The sequence below is a fragment of the Elgaria multicarinata genome, chromosome 2 (genome assembly GCF_023053635.1).
Source record: "Elgaria multicarinata webbii isolate HBS135686 ecotype San Diego chromosome 2, rElgMul1.1.pri, whole genome shotgun sequence".
NCBI lineage: Eukaryota > Metazoa > Chordata > Lepidosauria > Squamata > Anguidae > Elgaria > Elgaria multicarinata.
In genome coordinates this window covers 32,602,429-32,627,674 of record NC_086172.1, presented here as the reverse complement: position 1 = coordinate 32,627,674, position 25,246 = coordinate 32,602,429, and the positions used below count along the sequence as shown (strand labels likewise).

General features: G+C 41.2%; 1 protein-coding gene across 6 annotated transcripts in view; it reads left to right on the top strand.

Annotated features, from left to right (window-relative positions):
• The window catches only part of C2H2orf88 (chromosome 2 C2orf88 homolog), a 96,114-nt gene that overhangs the window by 67,227 nt on the left and 3,641 nt on the right, over nt 1-25,246 (top strand). The window contains exons 1-2 of one of the 6 annotated variants that reach the window (XM_063116264.1): nt 9,554-9,718; nt 18,123-18,197. The gene's annotated coding sequence lies outside the window, so the exon portion shown is untranslated. Of the gene's footprint in view, nt 1-9,553; nt 9,719-10,140; nt 10,256-13,914; nt 13,960-18,122; nt 18,198-25,246 lie in introns of those variants that run through there. The other 5 variants (XM_063116261.1, XM_063116263.1, XM_063116260.1 and 2 more) reach the window with 5 other exon arrangements.

Below are 25,246 nucleotides of genomic sequence, written 5' to 3'. Positions count from 1 at the left end.
ATTGTGTTGTTGTATTGTTATATATTTATTGTTGTTTTGATGCCATTCCATTGTATTTTATGTTCACCATTTTGATACATCCGTAAAAACCAGTATATAAATTTGAGTAATAAACAACTGAATGAATATTTGTTAGGAATATCCATTGCATAAATATTTTAGTCAATCAAGTAACCTGTCTTTTAATTGTTTAAAGAATATTTTATTTATTAATTAGAAGATTTACATCCTGCTTTTCCTCAAAATAGCTTACGATAGATTATCATCACACACACAAACCAAAACAACCCAGCAGCCCTTAATCCCCCGGCCAATGGATAGGATAGGGCCATATTCTTCTGGCAAGGGGGTAAACTAGGGTGACCATATGAAAAAGAGGACAGGGCTCCTGTATCTTTAATAGTTGCATAGAAAAGGGAATTTCAGCAGGTGTCATTTGTATATATGGGGAACCTGGTGAAATTCCCTCTTCATCACAACATTTAAAGCTGCAGGATGTATACTAGAGTGACCAGATTTAAAAGAGGGCAGGGCACCTGCAGCTTTAACTGGTGTGATGAAGAGGAAATTTCACCAGGTTCTCCATATATACAAATGACAGCTGCTGAAATTCCCTTTTCAATACAACTGTTAAATTATTATTATTATTATTATTATTTATTTATTTATTTATTTATTTATATAGCACCATCAGTGTACATGGTGCTGTACAGAGTAAAACAGTAAATAGCAAGACCCTGCCGCATAGGCTTACAATCTAAGGCTTTTTGCTTTATTCACTGCGGTTAAAGCCATGGTTTAAGGTGTCTTCTGAACAGGGCCAATAGGAGACAGGGCAAGAAGAGGAAGGGGCTGCCAGATGGTCACCCTAGGGTAAACAAACTTCATGCAACTGCTTCTTCTTTGGCAGATGGATGGGCCAGGCTGGTTTCCTCCTTGATACTACAGTCTTACTAGGATGCAATAGGTGCAACCTCCCAGTGGCTCTGAGTTCCATAGCTGATCGGGGAGGCCAAAGGCATATTAGCCATGGTGACCTTATAAAAAGGAGGACATGGCTGCTGTTTCTTTAACAGTTGTAGAGAAAAGGGAAACAGTTGTAGAGAAAAGCCCTGCCCTCTTGACCAGATACAAAAGAGGGCAGGGCTCCTGCAGCTTTAACTGTTGTGATGAAGAGGGAATTTCACCTGGTGCTGCATGCATACAAATAACACCGGCTGAAATTCCCTTTTCTATGCAACTGTTAAAGATACTAGGAGCCCTATCCTCCTTTTCATATGGTCAACCTGACCTACAAGAAAGCAGTGCAGGTAGTTGTTCGAAGCAGAAGGCTGGAATTTCTCCTTGTAAATAAATTACTCGTGGCTGGGTAAGCCTGCCACTTCAAACATTTGGCTGAGGCACTTCTTCTACAAACAGATCTATTTCAGGAAGAAACTCCATCCTGCCTTTTCAGAGCAAGTGGCATTGCAGAGTACTGCATTGCAATTAGATCTTCTTGCAGGAAATTGCTCCAGCTTCCCATTTCACATAACAAACCGAAGGGGACAATGTTTCTTGTGATATCAGGTCATCTTTAATGCAATACTGACTTGCTTGAAACAATACCTGGAAGTAAAGCACTAATTAATGATGTCAATGGAAACCAGATTGCTCCACCTGTTACTTTCTGGTATGTCCTGAGGATTGGTATCTACTAGGTAAAACTGCTGATGCAAATATGCTACGCTTTATATCCTTATTTGTCAAGGTCTCTTACTGACTATGAAGAACTATGATGAAAGTAACTTTCTTCCTTAATGCTAACATAGTGCTAGCCCCATTCCATAATTCGTAGCTTAATAGCTGTACAAGCATAATGGAGTGAGGAGGAGACTTGCTGAGGAAAGAAGAAACCCATCAACTCCTTTGCTACTTCTTAATTGCTTCTTCCCTAATTGCTTACAAGTAAATAGAGTAATGATACAGCAAGAAGCTCCTAGTCCAGTCCATTTAGCTCCTTAAGGAAAGATTTAACAACAAAAACAGAAAAGGAGATTGCTGAGAGAAAGTGTCAGACATTTTCATTGTAATTGTATTTATTTATTTATTTATTTATTTATTTATTTATTTTTATGTTTATATCCTGCCTTTTTTCCTCCGAGGAACTCAAGACAGCTTACATAATTCTCCTCCTCTCCATTTTATTGTCACAATAACCCTCTGAGGTAGGTTAGGCTGAGAGTGGAGACTTGAACCTGTATCCCCCAAGTCTCAGTCTAATGCTCAAACCACTACACCATACTGCCTCTCACACCACACTGCCCTGCACTATTTGTATGTGTGTACTGCTTTGTTTTGGGGGGTTTTTACTTAAAAGTTTTTGCTCTGAATGTGTCAGCTGAACATTTTTCAATACTTAAAATAATTAAAATTAATTTGAAAACAGTTCCAAAAGAAATATTGGTGGGGGGGGGGGAGATTTAAAATTATAATAAAAAACTAGGTTATAGTATAAGAACCATTATTTTTCTTAATTAACATTGACGAAATATTATGAGTAAAGAACACATGGGTTTGGTTAATTGTATAAGTTTTAGTTTTAACTAAAGTAACCTGCAAAATCAACTTGACCAAAGACTGTGTTGAAACAGAAACAATGCAATGAAAGATCCACAATACCACTTGCTGAAAAGCAGCTTGTATACAGCTACTGCCTTTTCTAATCCATAACATCACAGACACATAAATTGCTGTTATTAGGCGTGTAAAGAATTCAAATAACACTGGTGTCCAAGGAGATGATGGATCAGATGACAAGCTGAAATTTCAAAATAATGACATGTCTTTTGGGAGCATTCCACATGACAAGTGACTTACAAGTGCTGAGAATAATAGTTTGTCTTAGTTTAGAAGAACGCAAGATTCAGTAATGAACATAGATCATACAATCAGTTAGTAATGATCATGTGTATAGGCTCTGAAGTTGTAACAAGACTTTATACATGGCTGCTGTTAAAAACACCAACCCCATTTTTCTTCTCTTCTAGTAATATTTATTTACTTATTTCTGAAATTTATTAGTTGCCGTATAGCTAATGACACAATAAAAGCTCAAATAAAATCGCAAATCCATATAGGCCAAAAGCAGTAGAATAAAACAATCACTTCAAGGCAGCAATCCAAGCAGCAGAGGCTAAAACAACAGGCATCACAACAAGAAGATTTAAAAATAATATTTCGTAATACAAAATAGAAAAATGGATTCATGGTCTTGTGGGTTTCCCTGCCCCTGCAAGTGGCAGCCAATGAAATGGGGGCATGCTGGAGAAATTTGCTGTCATGTTGCACGTTTGCATTACTTGATATTGTAGAGAAGGAAATGTGGGGCTGCTGCATTGGGCAGTGGCCATATCTGTGCCATAACATCTAGTTCAAGCCTGAGATTATAACTGAGTACTCCTGATGATATTACTGCTTAATGCTCTCATTCCTAACTAAAATAGCAACAAATCAATCCTAACATGTCTTTCAAAAGCACTTGTCTAAAAATGGGAAGAGAGGGAGCTTATTAGAACTCCCTTGGGTAAGAGTTCCTTAGCTGTGGTAATACCACCAAGGTGCACTTCAGCAAATGTTTATGTATTTTCTGCCCAATAGCTGAAGCTCTCCAGATGATTCACAAAACTTAAAACCCTAAGGTATAGCATAAAATATAAAATATAGAAGCTTAAAACCACTATATAAAATTACAACCAGAATAAAACCAAGCAGCATTTGAGAGATTTAAAAAACATCTAAAATACAGATTTAAAACAACAGAGCTAATAGACTAGGATGGTAAGATACTAGGAAAATAAGAAGGTCTTCACCTGGTGCTGGAAGGAGTACAACCTCTCTAGGGAGTTCATTCCACAGCTGGGGTGCCACAGCAGAAAAGGCCCTCTTCCTGGTAGCCACCTGCCCCACTTCCTTTGGCAGGGGCTCACGAACAACTCCTAAAGATGATCTTAGGGTCTGGGCAGGTACATAGGAGGAGGCAATTCTTCAGATAACCTGGCCCCAAGCTGTTTAGGGCTTTGATTATTAATGCCAGTGCTTTGAATCGGGCCCTTACATGGATTGGCAGCCAGTGCAGCTGGAAAAGTACTGGCTTAATGTGGGCGCGTTGGCCAGTCCCCATGAACAATCTCACAATCTCCTGTTTAGGACAATACAACGTTTCTGGACCATTTTCAAGGGCAGCCCTGGTATAACGCATTGCAGTAATCCAGATGAGAGGTTATCAGGGCAGAGATAACTGTAGCTAGGCTATCTCTATCCAAATAAGGGTATAATTGGTATATCAACCTAATCAGATATGCCCACCAATCAGATATCAGCTAAAAGCAGACTAGAGAGCAGGGACTCTAATATTTTTCCTAAGGCTTGGGCAGCTTCCTGTGGGCTAGTAATTTTGTCCTATGCTATTTACTGCATTACAGATTAATGCCAACCCTTTAAATTGAGCCCAGAAACAAACTGATAACCAATGTAGTAGGAATGGTGTAATATCTTCTGAGTAGTTTGCTCCTACCAGCATCATGCAGTTGCATTTTGTACCAGTTGCAGTTTCTGAAATGTCTTTAAAGGTAGCTCCAGATAGAGCATTGTAATAGTCCAGTCTGGACATATTTTGAGCATGGGAAACTGAGGCCAGATCTGTTTTCTGCCGGTAAGGCTACAGTAAGCAAACCAGTCAAAACTGGTAAAAGGTACTCTTAGACACAAGCATCACTTGAACATCCAGAGCCAAAGCCAGCTCAAGGAGCACCCCCAGATGTTGTATTTGATCAGGGGCATCACAACCCCATCTGTGGCAGGGTTGCACAACAGTACCAGCAGAACCTCAAACCAACAACACTTTCATCTTATCTTGACTTAAGTTTCAGCTTGTTCATACTCATCCAGACCAGAACTGCCACAGAGCATTGGTTCACAGTTTCTACCATCTCCCTAGGATGAGAAAATGGAAATGAGTAGTCCTGGGTGTCATCAGCTTCCTGGTGACATTTCAGCTCAAACCTCCAGATAAGCTCTACCAGCAATCATGTTATATGTTCAAGAGCATAGTGGGCAAGAGGGATCCCTGTGGCACATCATAAGACAAAAACCATAGGACGAAACAGTAGCCCATCTGCACCACCTTCTGGAAACAACCTTCCAGGAAAGACTGGAGCCACCGTAAATCTACTTTCCAGTTCTACCTTGATAAGGAGCTCCAGAAGGTATTGTAAACCACTGTGAGGTCCAGGAGAACTAGCAAGATTGCATTCACCCTGTACATCTCCTTGTGAGGCTAATTCATCAAGAGAACCAAGACAGATTCAGTCCCAAAAACCAGGCTTGAAGAACCCAGACCGCATAGAATTTTAATAGTGGTTTTAGCCAGCTCATAGAATTCCTGCAAAGCGAGCACAAAAGACTTTGTGACTGCAATACTATACACACTTACCTGGGAGTAAGCTCCAGTGAACCCAATAGCATAGACGTGTATAGGCTTGCACTGTAACTATTCTATGGTACAGACATAGCAACTTCCAAAGTCAAGACAACCATAAAGGCTTTACTAAATTAATTCTGGTCAGCAGCAACTCTGTGGCACTTAACAATATCTGATATTAAGCATAAAACATTACTGATAGTTGACCTTATAAGTCTGTAATGTCCATATTGCAGCTTATCCTATGATTCCTAAATTCCACTCCCCAAACCTGAAATGCAAGAACCAAGAAAAGCAATGGATGCTCTATGGTATCTCTAACTTTGAAGAAAAGCATAGTAAATATTAAATATCTAATTGACCAAACTGTAAATCTTTCTCAGGTTTATTCTTCACCTCAACTAACTTGTTTCGTTATAGCTTTAATATAGCAACATCAATATTACTTGAACACTGTGAATTAAATAACCCCTAAGATTATCATTTCTGCTTAAATTCAGTTTCTTATACATAATTTGGTTGATTTCTGTATGTTTTGTTTGTACTTACACATGCGGTTCTAAGTGGGAAAAGTTGGCTGCTCCAACGTAACTGGGACTACAGATCAATGATTTGCCCCTAGGTTTGTAGCTAATATGCAAGAGCCAATTACTGTCTGTAACTGTCATTAAAATGGTTCTAAATTAGGGCTGCACTGAATAATTTCAATACAATATACTGACAGTGAGCCAGATTTATTTTGTAACAGTACAATGAGGCTAATATGAAACGGTATTCGGAAAGAGAATATATGATTATTAAAAGTATAAATTAAATGCCTTTTAGGGCCAAACTACAGTTGACAACATTTGTATCATCTAGTCTTGTGTGGTTGTTTGTTGTATGTCTGCACAGGTGGTGGATCAAAACCACGGCGTAGGGAAGAGGGGTTTTAATCCTTTGCTCCTGCCGTGCTCCCATTTGGAATCCTGTTCTAATGTTGTTCCCCACCTCGATCCAAAGGGAGAGGCAGGTAAGAAATAAATAAATATATTATTATTATTATTAGTCTCCACATAACGGCTTTGCAATGAGATAGGAGTTCCCACTGGAGACAATGGGAGCTTTCCTCCCATTGAAAATGGCAGGTGTTTCTGGGTGCCCCAATTCAGACTGGGCGGGCAGCATGAGCAAAGGATTACCCCCTTCCCTCACACCAGTTTTAATCCAGTGGCTTCTATATGCTCTCTATATCCCATCATGGCGGCGCAGTTGCACCCTGTTGTTTATATAACGCAGCTGCCAACTCGCAGCCACATCATGCTGTTCCTCACGAAACTGCGCTTTTTCGATGTGTTATTTTACCGCTGCTTTCTACATTGCTCCGATGTGACCACAGTTGTTTGTTGTCTGTCAGTGGTGGCTTCAGTTTGGATTAAGAGAGTGGGTGTAGTTAGGGGTGGATCCCAGAACAGGATAGGCGTGAGAATGCAAGGCAGGGAGCAGGCGCCGCAAGCCTAGTAATCGCCACCAAAGCAATAGTAAAATCTGAGGAACGAAAGGAAGGGCAGTTATGATGAATATCGCATAAATTCAATGAACTGTAGCAGCACAGATGCACTGCTTTCAAAGCTGCACTGAGATGCCAGAAAACAGAACAAAAAAAAGTTTTTTGCAGTTTTCAGTCCCTTGATTTTACTGCTCATTACCACTATCTGACATCGCTGCCATTTCCCCCAGCTAGATAACCCCCATTCACTCCTGCCATATAACCCTATTGATGCCACTTTACAGCACCGATGCTGCAGGGTCATGGAGGAATGCATAGGCAAAGCGGTGGCATACAGACAGCCCCCAATTTACCTCCCCATCCATGCCAGCTATATGTTAACAAAGAAAACCACACAAAGACAAATAATGTAAATAAACCATATAATTTTGGCCCTGTTTTGCATATAACTGTGACATATACATCCATTTATGTTCACAGAGCAGTGCTATCACTAGCTCAGCTATTTTGAATCTTTACACAACTTCTCAATTTTTTTCATTCCATCCTTTTTATCGAATAGTCTTTCTTGAAATGAGGGCTTACATTGACTCAGGCCTTTGCAGAGCACAGGTTCTAGAACCAATTTAGGTAATACAGCTCAGCTCTGGAAGATATGTTTTAGTAAGAATAAGAAGGATGTCTACTTTACTTTCTGCAGTGAGTCATCACAACCAGTGAAGGAAGGTCTCCCAAGTCAAAGGCTATAATTTCCATGTAGCTATCTGGCTTGGGACCTCTCAGTAAAGCATTGCCTGAAAGAAAGACACTGAGCTCCATCACACAGGGGGAAACACGCTCCCTATCGTTGCTTCTCCACCCATGTTTTCGTTGCTCAGTTACTTCCTCTTTCAAAAGAGGAAGTAAACAACGAGCCAGAGGCCCATTCAGTTGGCTGTTCTAATCGTGCTGCTTCTCCTACACACAGGAAGAGGAAAGGAACCTCTCGTGCAAGCACTGAGTCATTACTGACTCTTGGAGGGACACCAGCTTGGCAGGCCTTATAGCGGGGTGGTTTGCCGTTGCCTTCCCCGGCCGTTATTACCTTTCCCCCAGCTAACTGGGTACTCATTTTACTGACCTCAGGAGGATGGAAGGCTGAGTCGACCCAAGTCGGCTGCCTGAAACCAGCTTCCACTGGGATCGAACTCAGGCCGTGGGGAGAGTTTCAGCTGCAGAAACAGAGAGCAGCAACTTCCGGGTTTAAAATATATTGGACTTTGTGGAGAGTTTTTTTGTTGCATAAGGAAGGCAAGACGGAGCAGAAGGCGCATGGGAGGCAGATGATGTCATAGGAGCGACCTGCAAAAAATCTGAGTGCCCAGTAACGAGTGTACAATAAAACACTCGTCGGATGGAGCTAACCATGAGAGGGAGATAGTCCAGAATATACCAACAAGAACAGAACCCTTTCTTGTTGATGTGCTCACATCTCCCTCCATCCCTGCTTTTGATTTGACGCCTAGTAAATTTTGCTGGCTCTAAGTTTTGGAAACCATTTTCCACTTGACAGTACTTGGCATTTAAGGTGCTTCCCATAATTATCTAAGTAACCTTTACTAGGGTGACCATATGAAAAGGAGGACAGGGATCTTGTATCTTTAACAGTTGCATAGAGAAGGGAATTTCAGCAGGTGTTATTTGTATGCAAGCAGCACCTGGTGAAATTCCCTCTTCATCAAAACAGTTAAAGGTGCAGGAGCTATATTAGTGACCAGATTTAAAAGAGGGCAGGGCACCTGCAGCTTTACTTGTTGTGATGAAGAGGAAATTTCACCAGGTTCCCCATATATACAAATGACACCTGCTGAAATTTCCTTTTCAATACAACTGTTAAGGATACAGGAGCCCTGCCCTCCTTTTCATATGGGCACCCTACCTTTACAAAAAGTATCTTATGTTTATAGTTCCTTTAGGGCTGGGGAATGCTGGGAGTTGGAAGACTTTTTTCTTTCTAAAATGTAAATACAGTTGCACTCTTAAACTAGTATATTTAACACCTCTCAAAGGAGGTTTAGAAGAGAAGTAAAACTTTTGTGCACAGAGTATTGAGATGACTGACAATGCTGCTGCATTCTAGGAGAGAACTTCAGTTTAATCTAACACTCTCCTATGCATCTTCCCCGCAAATAAAATCAGGCTTCATACTAGAACATGAGCATCAATTAATAAAATTGGGAAAGTGTTTATATTAAAATCAACACATATAAACAAAATAATTTAACCAGGTTGTGATCAACTACAAAGGAAAGGCTGCACACTATTTACTCCACACGCACACAAGAGGGATGCTTGTTTTAGATCTTTTGAGGGGGTGACTAGCAGTTCATCCCTGATTGTATTTGCGCTTCTCTTCCAACAAATCTCTTGCTGGGGTCTTTTGCCGGGAACTTCTTTAAATCCTGTTTTCTCGAGTCTAGACGAAATAGCTTCGCTCCTCCCCCAGGTGGCGCTGCAGCGTTATATGCGTGGCTTTGCCTTGGAGATTGGATGGTTAATCGTGCAGGTTAAGTGCAATGAGGAGCAAATGAATTGTACGGAGGTGATTGGGATTTTCTAAAAAAAAACCCGGCAGCTTCAATTCCTGACCTGACCAGTCTATGGACGTACTGAACTCTGGTGCATTTAAGTGATCCCGATCTTGGGCCCACTGTACTCTGTAAAAGATGCATTGTCCTGTCTCCAGGCAAATGTGGGTTGGAGCTGCAGCAACAGCCTCGAGGAGAAGAGTGAGTAGCCTCGGCAGAAGGACGCCCTGTCCTCCAAATCCCTTCTCTTTTTCATAAGCCATCCGCTACGGGAGGGGCTGCTGCCGGCGCTCTTTTGGGAATGCAGGCGATCGGCAAAGCAGATCCCGAGGGTTGCATGGGGTCCGCCACGCTCCGCAGCATGCATCTTCCTGAGAGGCAATCTGGTATCGAGCAACGTGAGTGAAACGGAGAGAAAAGGGAGTTGGGCGGGGAGGGCGCTGCCCAAAAACACGGCTGTAGGACGTTCCCGGGCCGCCAGGGGGTGAAGCGCGTTCTGTGCGACTTGGTCAAGGACGGCTGGCGTTTGTTTTCCTGCATAGATATTCCCCATTCTGATAAAAGTATCCGGAAAGCTGTTTGCTTTCACAGGGTTGACCCAGCTCCACCCATAGCCCGTGCTTAATTTCTAATCCACCTCGTTCTTTCCCTCCCCCGCCAAGTAGTTGGAAGGGAGCAAACCAGCTACTTCGGTAAGCTTCACTGAAGCCCACAAAACTAAGGCGGGGCGGGTAAGTGGTTTTTAAATAGAATTGCAGGGATCCCTGGCTAAAGGTGGGCTTGGGAGCCGTCAGCAGGCTGGAAGGTATGGTTGGACGATTCGTGTAGCCGTGTGCTTTCGGGAGGAGCCAGCCTGGCTGGCCGTCGTGTGCCTTCCATCCCTGCTAGATCCAAAACACCATACGTCAAAGGGCTCTGATGCATATACGCTGTCCATCAGGCTTAGCTCTCCGTCGTCTAGGAGTGCAATTCCCAGCCCGCTTTTCCGTATACCAAACATCTGGGCTTGGGCTGGCCGACACTTGTAGTCAGGGAGAGTTTGCTGCTGCCCATTTATCCCTGGGGCTTCTCTAACCCACCATTCCCGGCTTGTAACTTAGCAGACAAAATTTGAAAAGGTGAAATCTATAGAGCAGGACACCTCTGTTCTGGGACTTGGGGGGACGGGACCTGTTTTTGATATATGCTGCGTTCTCATGCCTAGCCTAGAGGGCTGCCTTCTCTTGGAAATCGCTTTGCATGACGGAGCCTGAATTGAAAAGCAAATATGGCTAAAGGCAGGCAGCCTGCAGCATTCAGGTGTCTCTCCACTGCTCAAGGTATGCCATTTCGGTGTGGCATATGGCGTGGCTACTAACTTCTATACTTTTCTGGAACACTGACTGAAATGCTTCTATCAAAAATAATTTCCTAGTTCAAAATCTAGTGAAGGGTGCAGCCTTCTTTCTCTCCCCCCACCCACGTATTTAACTACATGGAATATTGTCATAATGTATTATATATTTAGTATTTAACATTTAATTTTGTTAAATTCATTATTAGTCAAGAATGTCAATCAGCATTCATCATTATTAACGAATTTATCTAACCTACATGGACCCCACACAAAAATTCTTACGATCTCAAAAAATTACAAATCATAGTATATATTCACTAAAATTACAAACATATTTTTTTCAAACACTTCAAGCATAACTCAAAGACCTTTAAAATAATCAAACATCTAATACCATCTTAAATCATATTCAAATATTACATATTTGAATGACTCATTGTTTTCATTTTTGAAAACGTATGAATTGTCAAGAGAGATTTGTCTAGCGTAATAAAGTCGTAAAACCTTGCTTACCCTATTGTAGAATATACATGGCCCTATACCAGTTTTAGTTGATTATAGGTATGCTTGCCTGATGCAATCATTATGGGGATGCAACTGTTCATTCTTTGAGTGACAGATAGTTGTGGAAATAGATTATCCAGGCCTTGGACATACATTTGGTTCAAGGCAATCAATGAGCAGTTTTTGCCATGGTTGTCGCACAGTGTTGAATAAATGTTTTTATTATTTATTTATTTACAAAAAGCCAAAGTTCATCCCATGTTGTTTATATCTGTTGGATATGTTCCTCTGAGTAACTGAGCACAGGTTGCAATGGCTTCTTCATCAGATTCTGCAGGGAATAGGATTAAAGGTGGTCCTATTTCTTCCTACTCAGGACTGTTGCATGTCCCAACTTAAAAGCTTTTGGCCAAGTTGCCTGCTCATCCAGAGGGAATTCTGCAAATGGTCTGTAAACCGCTATCCTGAAGCTCAGAGTTTTTTGTGAACCACCCAGAGAGCTTCGGCTATTGGGCGGTATAAAAATGTAATAAATAAATAATTAAATGGATGCAATCTTGCTTGTCAACTAACCTTAGGCAATATAAACCAATGCATTGGGGGCCCTCAGCCTTGGACTCTGGGATAGTTTGCTCCCTGCCCTGTGCCTCAGGCAAGCTGAAAGCATTAGGCAGTTTCCTTAGTGCTTCCTAAGGCAACTGGAAACAACCGGAAACACTCATTTTTGGAACAGGACAGTTCAGTAGAGCATGCAGAAGCTCTGCTGACTTGTCCCATTCTGGAAACGAGCATTTCAGCTCATTTCTGGAATTGCTCTAAAATGCACTAGCTTCTTGTTGCATCAGAGATGGGTCTGACTGGTACAAAATAATCAATGGAGGTGTATAGGCAACATTGGATACTGGCCATTGCTTGCTTCTAGATGCAAAAGTAAGGCCGCATTCCTGTACATAGTCGTTTGGGAATGTCCCACTAAATTTAGTAAGATTTGCTTCCAAGTAAGTGTGCATAGGATTGGGCTGAATGGGGATCATGTTACAGCTCACCTTCATACTATTTCTGATTATAGGACTAGTAGTTTACACCTGTGCAGCTAGATGTGCTATGCTGAGAGTTGCACAGATGTTGCTGAGACAGATGCAAGTCTGCAGGAAATATACAGGGCAGCCTTTCAACTAGTTAATTTGAATTCAGTTGGGAACCACACTCATAGAGTGCCTTATAGGTGTCTTTATTTGGAGTTCTTGTGAGAAACGTGTTTGGCTACTGAGTACTATTACAGTGTCAACATTTTCACATTTGGAAGCTGCTGCTGACAAATCACAAGATTACTGTTACGGTCTGCTTGCCTTGGCTGCCTATATGTTTTTGAGCTCAATTTAGGGTGCTGGTTTTAACTTATAAGATCTACATGGCTTGGGACTGCAATACCTGACAGAGTGCTTCTCTTGACATGAACCTACCCGTACTCTATGCTCAATATCTGAGGTCCTCCAAGGGATGCTCGGAAGACAGAAACAAGGAAGAGGCTCTTCTCACTCGTGGTCCCCCAACTGTGGAATGATCTCCCCAGTGAGGCCCATCTGGTGCCAACATTGTTATCTTTTCAGTGCAATGTTAAGACCTATCTCTTTTCTCAGGCATTTGTCAGCATATGATGAGTTTTTAATTGGTTCTGAATCTGTTTTTATGGTTATGTGTGATTGTTCAAAGTTGTATTTGAGATATATGTTGCCTCCATGTATACTGTTTGTGTGTTTTATGTAAATAGTTTTAAAAATGTGTATACTATTTTTTAATCTTTGTAAACCTCCTAGAGAGCTCAGGCTATGGGGTGGTATAGAAATGCAATAAATAATAAGCCTTCACCTAAATATTTTCCTAGGATACGGTTTATTTAATTTATTTATTACATCTATATCCCACCTTTCTTCCATTTTGGAACTCACGTGGTTCCCAGATGGTTTCCCCTCCAAGCACTGACCAGGCCCAGACCTACTTAGCTTAAGCAAGGTGGGTGCCTCGTGTGCCTTCAGACTCTGTCCAGTTGCTTGTGGTTACATTTTATGGACCAATATTAATATGGAAGTTTAATATGAGTTTGGTTAAAAGTAGTCAGTGATATAAGATAGTTAGCAGCAAAGCTTGCTGTGTAAAGACTGGATAATGTTTAGTTGTGGAACTCCTGTTCAGATTTCTTAGTTCTTAGTACCCTGTGCTAGAGTAAAACAATCCAGCTCTGCATAGGAGAAGCTGGGGCTCATTTGAGTACTAATCACCTACAGAATGGGAAGAACAACCTGTGCAGCTTGTTTTCATAAGTCAATAGGCCAGAAATCTTACAGAGGCCCTTTCATATCAGCAGCTATAATGCCCATACACTTGTAGGATCCTGGAGCTAGAGTAGATTCCCCCCCCCTTGGGTATTGTTATGCAAAATTGAATGCATATAATGCACTGTCCTGAGGACTCATTTTGGGTGTCATTGCCTTTGTAGGTAGACATGTCCTGAATTAATCCCTGAAACTGGATAAAGCGGAGTCTTGCATTGAAATATTCAGTTCATTCACTTCACTTCTCAGGAGTATCTTAGGTGCGAGATGTAAGTGTTGAACTAATTGGGGAGCAGCAGGTGACTGCTGTACTGTCAAATTGAGAGGAAAGATATAAAGTCCAACGTGTCACATTTCATTTCAAAAGAGAAAATTTCCGCAAAATGACGGAATTCATTAAAAAGAAATTGAAAGGGGGTGTCAATAGGGTCAAAGCTCCAAGATTGTAGAAGGCTATTTTAAAATCTTGATAACAGAAGTTCAGGTAGAATGTATACTACAGTTAAGAAACAGTACCAACAAGCCTAGAAAGATGCCAGTGTGATTAACAAGCAGATTACGGGAAGCTATAAAAGATAAGTCTTGCCAAAATGAGAACAAAAAAGACCACATCTCTGGCAAAACAAATATAAGCTGCGAAGAAGAGAGAAGCAATTTTCTTTTAAAAAGAAAAAGGTGTATATTGCTAAAATGATTAATGTCAACAATACAGATTTCTTTAAATACATCAAAATCAAGAAACAAGCCATGGAGGCAGTTTGTCCATTACATGGTAAAAGACTGCTGAAGAAAGATAGGGGGATTGCAGAGAACCTGAATTAATTCTCTTTGCTTGTCTTTACTGCCAAAGATGTATTTATTTTAGTTGTAAAAAATGGCACTCAAGGCATTCAAGATATAGGACAGACACCTGTACTTAAATCTCTCTTTTTCAGGATGAGGTTCTGAAGAACAGAAATATAGGTCGCAGGAGATTAAGTTTCAGAGCAAGAGTACAGAATTTTTTTCAGCCTAAGGGCTGAATTCATTTTGGAGAAGATTTTGGGGGGCACATTCCAGTGGTGTGCTGGGACAAAGGCAAAAGGGTGGGGAGAAATACCAGCATATTTTAGTTTACAGCTGTTACTGCCATGAACAAAGCCTTAGGTAGAGACATTTCAATCTTTTAGAATGCATAAAAAAAACTGCACAAAAGCTGGGAAACCACCAATGATTCGTGGTTATGGGAAAGGGGTGTGGACAGGTAAAGGGGGCATGGCCATATGGGGACCCCAGGCCTGAGGTTTTGCACCCTTGTACTGATAGTGTACGTGGAATTGTTGATCTAACAAAAATATGCAGCATATCCCTAAAATTGGCCTCTGGAAGGTAGGCAACATAGCATTTTTTTTAAAAAGGGGGTTGAGGTGGGGTTAGGGAATCAAACTAATCAGCTTAGAGAGCAATCCTATGACCTCCTGAATGGTGTTTGAGGGGCTATAGGATGCTGGGGTCCCAAGGCAGAACTACATTCTCAGAGGGGGAAATCTGAGCCCATCTAACATTAAATGCATTTTGGGAGTAATGGGAGAAAAAAACCCTCTGTTGTTCCTTCCTCCTTGCTTGGCTATTGCCAGGAGGGTTTAGAATAGATGGAAGTCGCTGAGATTGGAGTCCAGCTAATGTGTCCTTAATCTTTGTCCTGGGTAAATTGGTGGAAAGGTAAAATTATTAAAGGCACACTCCTGTGCAAGTTTAGAAAGAATAAAATTGTACAGCTCCCAGCATTTCCCAGCCAGCATGGCATGCTGGAGGTTGTAGGCCTATTTTATGTCTAAACATGCATAGGATTGTGCCCTAAGCATATAAAATTAAAAGTCCTTGCTGAGAAGAAATTCCATTGCTTCTGAAAGGGAAATCTTGCTTCTTTAACCTTTTTGAGTTATTCAAGTGTGTCATCTAGTAATCTGATAGAATTCATGTACTTTAAAAAAATCTTTTTATATTGTCCCTTACTCGCAGGCTCCTGAGTAAACTTAGCAGACATTGTATAAGAAGATTGGTTGCCTTGTGGATAACTGGTTAAAGAAGTCAGCAGAAACTTAGAATAAATAGACAAGTTATCACAATGTAAGATGTGGGATTCCTTAAGGTTCTGTTTTGAGATCAGTGCTTTCTAATTTGTTTATAAACGTTCTGGAGTTAGGAGTGAAGTAACGAAGTTTCTGAATGATATCACATTATTCAGGGTGGTGAAAACCAAAGCGGACTGCAAAGAGCTCCAAGAGAATATCTCCCAACTATGTGAATAGGCAACAAAATGACAAATGGGGTTCAGTGCAATGCAAAATGGTGTACATTGTGGCTACCCTCCCCACCCCAACTTCATATACACACTGATGGGATTTGAGTTGTCATAATTAGTCAGGGAGATGATCTTGGGGTTGTGGTGTATAGCTCAAGTGAATACATCGACCCAGTGTGTGCTTGCTGAAACAAGGCCAATTCCAACATTAGGTGCAGCCACATTAAATAATGTGTGCCGTTCTAGTTGCCCTATTCCCCCCCCAAAAAAAAAGAAAAAGAAAAAAGCAATATTGTAGGGAAAGGTACAAAAAAAGGAGAGTCAACACAATCACAATGAGGAATGTCCTCATTATTTAGGGTGTTTGTCTCCTCTTCTCATAATATCCAATCTCAAGGTCATCCAGTGAAACTGATGGGCAGAAAATTTAGAACATAACAAAAGCAAGCACCTTTTATATATTTTACTGCCACAAGTTATGGTGATGATTGGTAGCTTAGATGGTTTAAAATGGTATTAGACCAATTCATTGAGATTTGATCTATCAATAGCTGTTAGTCATTATGACTATAGAATCTCTGGGTTGAGAGGCAGGATGACACACAATACCAGTTGCAGGCAGGGGCAGACAACAGCATATGGGCTTCTCAGAGACATCTGGTTGACCACTGTGGAAAGCAGAATGCTGGACTAGATGGACTCTTTGGTTTATCCAGTGCTGGTATTGGGCCACTTCACATGATGTCGTAAATACCTAACCTACTGATTTAATGCTGGAAGAAAAAAAAGTAACAAAGTCCTAATCTACTGATAAGTGTGTTTGTGCATCAAAGTTCAAGACTAGCTTTATAAATCCTCAGACTGCAAGTCTACTGTATGTGGGGTGTGTCTGTGTGTGGGGTGGTGATGGTATGTCTGTTGTAGCCCTTTTTTTTTTAACTGACTCCTTGATAGTTGATATGTAGTCTGTTTGTATGCTTTTTATGATTTTAAATTTTGTATATTGGTTTTTAAACGTTTAATGTTTTTAATCTTTGTAAACCATCCAGAGAGCTTTGGCTACGGGGCGTTATATAATTGTAATAAATAAAATAATAATAACCATAAAGATGTGTTTGTATAATGAAAGAGGAAGGGCAGGAGTACCATTCCACTATATGATGTGAGGATGTAAAAGAGAATTATTGGGTTAGTAGTTTATATATGAATTTTGCTTTAGCTGTTCTGCCAGGGTATAGTTCTTCCGCTGTTAACCATTGACTCTGTATTCCTCAAATTGTCACTATGCCTCTGGAAGGAGCTTTATCGTAAGCCTGCTCAGGATTTCAACCTGTGACTTCATGTGCCATCTTTACTAAGAGCTCTAAGGCAGCTAGTTATCTTCATTTTTGTATTATTTTCAACTATTGAAGATTTCAGATTTTTTATGTGACACACAGATTCTTTAATTGTCCTGCAAACTATTTAATTCTTCACATTTTTAAAACATCTAAGATTCAAATAGCTATTCTAGTATTTACCCTAATACTGAAGAGGTTGTTTGGCAAATTGGATGTGATACGATGGCTGTACAGGGTTTGAATATAAATACTAAAATATATGTTGGCCTGGAGTGAACCAAGAGAGAAAATATGATCCCTTTGTGTTTATGTAGCTCTTTAAAAAAAAAACAAATTCCAGTCCGAGAAGAATATTTTCACCAAGTAGGGGTTTTCACATCAAAATGCTGTGGCAGTAGGAAAATCCACATGGTTACCAGCATAAGTCTATACATATTTATACAAAAGTCTCATTAATCTCAGTGGGGTTTACTCCCAGGTAAGTATATATAGGATTGCAGCCTTAATGTTCTCTTCTGTATAGACTATTCAAGCCCTCTCAGATTTAGACTGTACTTTAAAAAAAACTCCAGAAGCACTTCTCACATTGTGTGCACGCTTCAGATGAAAATTCTTGTCTAAATTAATACTGCAATACCAGATATGAGGAAGTAAATTGCACTGAACTTGGTGGTACGTCCTTCTGAGTAAACATGCACAGCTTTGGGCTGAAATAACTATTAATCCTAGGGCAATGTTGTGAGAGGAGGAGTTACTCATTTGAAGCTATTGGGCTTTAACAAGAACACATTCTCTATTTGTTACACAGGAATCTAAACTTGGAGTTGTGTCTCATGTCCTGTGGATCATTAGGAGAAATACACTCAAAGCAAGATACTAATTGGTAAGTGGCCTCCATAAACATTGAAGGAAAAGGTTGTGGCTAAAGTTACCCTTTTCAAGAGACGTAACGGGCATGTCTAGCTATAGCAGTAGGGAAGTGTATTCTGGCGAAGAAAAGGCCTCCTTTGGAAGCTGTAAATCTTAATGAGGAAATCGTCGCATGCCTAGCTTGAGAAATAGGCTTGAGTATGCTTAATTTAGTAAAGTGAATAAGCAATGCCTGAAAATCTGTATAGCACAGAATGCAGAACACAGTGGCTTGAGCAGAATGCTCAGATTCTTGTTCAAGCATTCACCTGAGCATGAATAGGGCTAAAGTGGCGAGAGAATGTAGACAAACGCATATGCCCCACCCCCAATGTCCTTGTGCACCCAGCTGCCTTTTAGATCTTCATGTATGCAGCATGAAGATCTGTGAAGGGTTCTGTAAGCACGTTCAGCTGATAGCACTTACACAGGAACCCTGCCGTATCAGGGTTCCTGATTGTGGGAGCTCTGTAAGTTTGTTTCCTGAAGGTGCTTACAACAGGGATGGACAGGCTTTTGGCTTGCAGAGACTTCCTTTTTTTTTTTTTTTGCCAGAGTCTTGAGAACACTTGCTGGAGCCAGTCACAAAATGGTGGCTTGACGGGGAGCCAGACACAGAATGATGACTTGTAGGCTGACCATATGAAAAGGACAGGCCTCCTGTATCTTTAACAGTTGCATAGAAAAAGGAATTTCAGCAGGTGTCATTTGTATGCATGTCATACCTGGTGAAATTTCTTCTTCATCACAACAGTTAAAGCTGCAGGAGCTATACTGTGACCAGATTTAAAAGAGGACAGGGCACCTGCAGCTTTGACTGTTGTGATGAAGAGGAAATTTTTATGTTCTCCATATATACAAATGACACCTGCTGAAATTCCCTTTTCAATGCAACTGTTAAAGATACAGGAGCCCTGTCCTCCTTTTCATAGGGTCACCCTAATGACTTGGGGAAGAGCCTGTCATAAAATTAGTGTATGTTGATTTATGTATAAATGCAAATATAAAAATAATTACCAGAAGAGGCAAGCCAATTAGTTTCCCATCCAAATATCCTCTTCAATAAATCGCTGAGATCTTATTGATGTAGGGTGGGATGTAAATGTTTTAAATAAATAAACAGGGTGTACTCTCCTCAGCTTTCCTTTGGGAATGGTGAACGGGAGAAATCATTGGAAGTTGCTGCTTCAAGGCATTCATGGCACCTCTAGAGAATGGCTTGTGCTTTCCCTCCCTTGTCATTTCTTCAGGAAAGCTGAGGAGGGGAAAGTGTTGGAAACCCCTGCTTCAGGGCATTAGGGGGATGTTGAAGCAAGAGCTTGTGAATTCCCTCCTCACCTTTCCTTCCTGGGGCACTACAAGTAGGAGGCTCCTAATGGAGTGCACTTCCTTTTCTCCTACACCCCTTCCACTGGAAAGGCAAAGGTTGGAAGCAGCCACTAGAGTGGGGCGTGCAAGTGAGGTATGGCCTTTGAGAAGCTCAAGGCCACCTTTCATTCTATTCTGGTGTTGTTTTCCATTACTCTTCAGGTTCAGGACTCGCAGTGGCGAACTCACCCACAAACCCCACCCATCCTTGCTGCCACCAGGGAGGAGACCCAACTCAGGGCAATGGAGAGAGCAGGGAGGAAAGCTTCCTGTATGATGGACCTAGAATAGCCCTTCGATAGACTGATAAATTGTGGCTAATTGTCTGCCTGCCTCCAGTTGACAGAACCCTTTGCTAAAAGGCAGCTGTGGTGGTGTGAGGCTTACATATGGTCCCATGTCCCCTCCCCATTTTAGTCTTACTCACGCGCAAGTACTACAGGTGGTTGTGGGTTTTTTGCAAGTTTCCAGTAGCATAGTTGCATTGAAAGATTTTGTTGCAGTTGTTGCAATCACAAACATAGGGTGTGATTCAGCTAAATTTAAACCTAAATCTCACTGACTTCAGTAGGAGATATAGACCTAGTGAGACATCATTGCTTGGCACAACTATCAGCCATGGTCTCACCATTTAAGTGTTCCACCTCTGACAGACTTTTTGTATTCCCTTCACTGGTTTCTATAAGTCTCACCAGTTTTTTCCAAAGTTCTCAAGTCTTGTGATGAAAAATTCAATTGCATAAATTGGCTCATTTATGGTTTGTTGTTATGAGCATGACACAAAGAAGAAAAATGCTTTCTCAGGATGCAAAATAGGATTACTGACAAGAAGCCTGACATGTCTGTCCCTTATTTTGAGGCCTCCTTCAGGACCTAGAGAAAAATGTCTGCAGAGTTTCTCCCAGCAAAAAAGATTGTCTCCTGAATTAATGTACTGGTGATTGCATTATTTGCTTGTTCTACACCAGTTTCACATTTCGTCTGAAACTGGAGATACTAAAGTGTATGCAAATGGCAGGTAGTTAACAAACCAGGATCTTATCACAGTTAGCTTACAAGCTAGGGCGACTGTTTGTACAACCCCAGTTTCCTGAGTTCAGACAAGATGAGAAACAGTGGTTTAGAAATTAGGAATTTAAGTTATAAGCATTGTTTACTTACATGCTAACTTGGGGCTTGTAACAAATCATGGTTTGTTTGAAAAGAATAAAATACACTAAAACAATCTGATGATTCCCTATGTCATTCAGAAGGAATCAATGCATTGCAAAGGCTATTTGGTGTGCACCTAATGGCGGCATTTGGGCACAAACAGTGCACACACATAATTGGTTCTTAAACATTACTTTCATATGTAGGATCAGCATGACTGTGCACTTTCCTGCAGCCTTTATAGTGAGTTGTATCTAAACCAAATCTTACTCTAGTGCTGATTTTGCAACTAGTAGGGTATCAAGGTATCTTCAGTCTTGAGATGCAGTTTTCTTTCAGGAAAACTCTTCAGAGCCTTCCACAAAAGATTTCTGAACTTGCAGGGCTCATTAACAGTTAGCTAAAGTAGATAACACGATAGTCCTTTATTGGATCACCACCTTTCCTCCATTTCTACTTTGCTGTTCTCATTCTCTGGGAGATACATGTCAAAAGATGCTTATATCTAATTAACTGCTGCATCCTGATGCTTTTGCAGTCTGAGTATTGTGCATTTAAAATCTGTAAGGTTTGGGTTTTTTTTTTTTTTTTAATTGTGGCCACAGTTGTAGATCAGGTGTGCATGCCAGATAGTGCAGAAAAAAGGGGAAACCTGCAAGTGCACAGAAGTGTACTTTATTAGTCCAGTGCATTTTGAATTAGATTCTTTTTTCAGGTGTACTATACAATTTAATATTATAGACCATTTACAATTTTTATATTGCATAGTGCCTCCAAAGATCTCAATTAATTCAAAATACATTGGGCCCTAATACACTAGCATTTAGTTTGTCTTGGGGCCTATAGAATCATTGAGGCTATTTCCCTCTGAAAACTTTTGGTCTAGTACTGCCTGATGATTTCAAAATCCTGGGTGCATGCTCAGAACATTTAAGCAACCCCAGTCATGTGCTTAGTGATCTCTGCTAATAACATCTGCAGTGCTAGTGTCAACTAGCTTCTTCTTGACAGTTGAGTCTTCACAACTATCTCATAGTTGTTCTTGAGATGTTGAGGTGTCACCCTACTGTGCCTAGTTTTTCTAATCCTGGGCTGTCTTCTCTTTACATCCTGCTATGAGGCTTGGTTTGTCAACCTTTGTGTGAGAGCTGTTGCCCTGCCATGTTACGTTTGATCACGTGGGATTCACTTTTAAGTATAAATGCCCTTTGAGTCGCTATGTCTTGACAAAGTAATCTCTGGTCAGTAGGATAAATGTGAGAAGTATGACAGCATGTGCAGAATTGCTAAGTAAAAAAACACACACCACACAACAGCATATGGGTACAGTTGGTACAAGGTGGTACACACTACATCTTCCTTCTAGAAGATGAACCAAGGGGGTAGCCCAAACTATTTAAGCCCAAGCTATTTCCTGATATTCCTTTAAAAAGTACTTCTTCATTAAACATAGGTAAGGCAACCCGAATACAGGAGAGAACATTTTTCAGGCTTATCCCAAATACTATTGCCCATATTTTCCACATGCCACTAAATATCCACTCTGCCCAATACTTGCTCCTGGCCATGGCAACCCCAGAAATATCAGTTCTATGTAGCCATCCTCCTCCCCCCTCCCATTTATTCTCTCTTAAATGTTACTGGTTCCAACTTCTGCCCTTTAGTAGCTCACATCTCACTGGTGAACCACATCTTAACTTGTAAATCTAGTTTCAAGGAATTAATCTAAATTCAAGTAACTGAAGTACTTCCATAAATATTCTGGATGTCACATTACAAGTGAACATGTTTTATTCTAAAATGTGTTATAAATTCCTGGCATAAACCTGGAGACTGAGAGTTGACAGACAATAAAATTGAACTTGCTTTCTTTTTGTGTGTGTGATTTTACCAAATATCCTGGAGTGCGGGAAGGGAATATCCTTGATTATGTCCAAAAGGTTATACACTCTAGTAGAAGTGTTTACCCCAAACTACAGGTTTTGTTCTTAAAAGTGTCTTTCTGGCAGTGTCTCACTTTACAGGTCTTGCTATCTATCGTAAGAGCACTGCAAATTTTGAATAGATTGTTTTGAACGGCACAATTTGACCGTGGCCTTGATTTGAAAGCAGTACAATGACGACACCTCTGCAGATCATAGGGGGGAAATTTACATGGATTGCACATTTTGAAAGAGCCTTGATCCAGAGATTCATATGTGCTCTATCAATGGAAGCTTGCCACTTTTAAGCGGCAGTGTAGGTGAGAATCAATATAAGCACCTTCTTCCTTTCTATTTTCAAATGTTTAAATTTTCAAAATCTCCTCTCTCCTAAATTAACTACTGAAAATAATACTAACTGAATATAAATCTATTTCCTTTCAGCCTTTATAAAAGGCAGAGCTCTTTCAATCGCTTATCAAAAGGATAAACAGAAGTGGCTTCTTATGAAGTCTTTACTATTCATGGGGTGATCAAGAAAGTGTGCTTTTAGATTTCTTTTTAAGAATATGATGCAGCTGATAAGACTAGCACTAGAGGCCATAAACTGGATTCAGGAGGGTTCCCCTCACAGGGGCAGAGGGACATTTATACTTGAGATAAACACCTCCTGCCTTCTCTTTCCAAGCACACTACTCAGCTGCAGGATGCATACTACAAATTGGGAAGGTGAGATGCAATTGAGAGGAGCCTTTTACTTGTTCCCATGTGATCAACTGCTGTTGTATTATAAGCTTGGAGGATACCAAATTTTAACAGATACCATAAAGTCAGTCTTGAGAATTTTGCAGCATGAGTTAATATTTTTCAGTTGCTTAAGCCCCAGGTTGTGGATTGACTCAATTAATATGAACTTAATGCTTTCCCAGCCTTTCTGGATTGTTGATATAAATGTCAGCTTGGGTTTTTGAATACATGTATGTTGGCATCCAGAAAAATGTTGAACAAGTTTACAGAACTCTATGCAACCTCAGGGTGTACCTTGAACTATCGTGTGTATTTGTGATCGTTCTAACACATGCTGTTATTCTGCTTCCAACATCTAGCTCATTGTTAGATTGTTTAGATTCATGGTTTATTTCAAAAATGCAATGAATTTCTCCTGCTGTGAGGTTGCCAGTATTCAAGGAAAATTTTCTTACTCCATCCCACTAAAGCTCAACCATTTAACTCAGTGGTAGGTGTCCTCCAGATGTTTTGGACTACAATTCCTATCAGCAACATCCCACATGGCTAATTGGCAGAGATTGTGGGAGTTGCAGTCCAAAACATCTGGAGGGTACCAGCTTACCTTACCCGATTTAACTAATTCAGGAGTGACGGGGTGGGGTAAAGCAGAGGGAGAGTAACTATATAGCAGAGGTCCCAAAGCTATTTATTGCTCTGGTTTACACATTTAAACTCGCTCTTTCCCATTCATGCAAGACAACCAATGGGTAGTTTGGTATCTCTTGGAGGATACTGATTATCTAGATCCATTCCAGTCTGGGCTCCGATTTGGTTACAGGACTGAATCAGCCTTGGGTCACCCTGATGGATGACCTTTATTGAGAGAGGGACAGGGGGAATGCAACTCTGTTAATCCTGCTCGATCTCTCAGCGGCTTTTGATACCATCTACCATGGTATCCTCCTGGATCAACTCCGTGGGATGGGCATCGGAGGCACTGTGTTACAGTGGTTCCGGTCCTACCTACAGGGTCATGTTCAGAGAGTAGCATTGGGTGACCAGTCCTCAGCCTCTTGGCAGTTGAGCTATGGAGTGCCGAAGGGCACCATCTTGTCCCCAATGTTATTTAAAATCTATATGAAGCCGTTGGGAGCGGTCATTAGGGGATTTGGAGCTAAATGCCATCAATACACTGATGACACGCAGCTCTATCTCCCTGTGACAACTGAATCAGGTGAGGCTGTGCAGGTCCTGGACCAGTGCCTAGATTCAGTAATGGGCTGGATGAAGGCCAAAAAACTGAGACTGAATCCTGGCAAGACGGAAGCCCTGTGGGTGAGTGGTTCCCGAGTCTGGGAGACAGGCTCATTGCCTGTTCTGGATGGGGTTGCACTACCTCTGGAAGAACAGGTTCATAGTTTGGGGGTACTCTTAGACCCATTTCTGTTGTTGGAGGCTCAAGTAGCCGCCACGGCTCTGGGTGCCTTTTACCATCTTCGGTTGGTTCGCCAACTACGGCCTCTCCTGGACAGGGATAGCTTGACCACGGTGGTACAGGCATTGGTCACCTCAAGATTGGATTACTGCAACGCGCTCTATGTGGGGCTTCCCTTGAAGCTGCTCCGTAAGTTGGAGCTAGTGCAGAATGCTGCAGCTCGGCTGTTGTCTGGAGCTGCCCCTTTCCAGCATGTAATTCCTCTGCTGAGGGAACTGCACTGGCTGCCTATTCGCTACCGGGCCAGGTTTAAGGTTCTTATACTTGTGTACAAAAGCCCTAAACAACTTGGGACCAGGATACCTGAGAGAGCACCTTCTCCCTTACCAACCTGCCCAGTCACTGAGGTCATCCGAC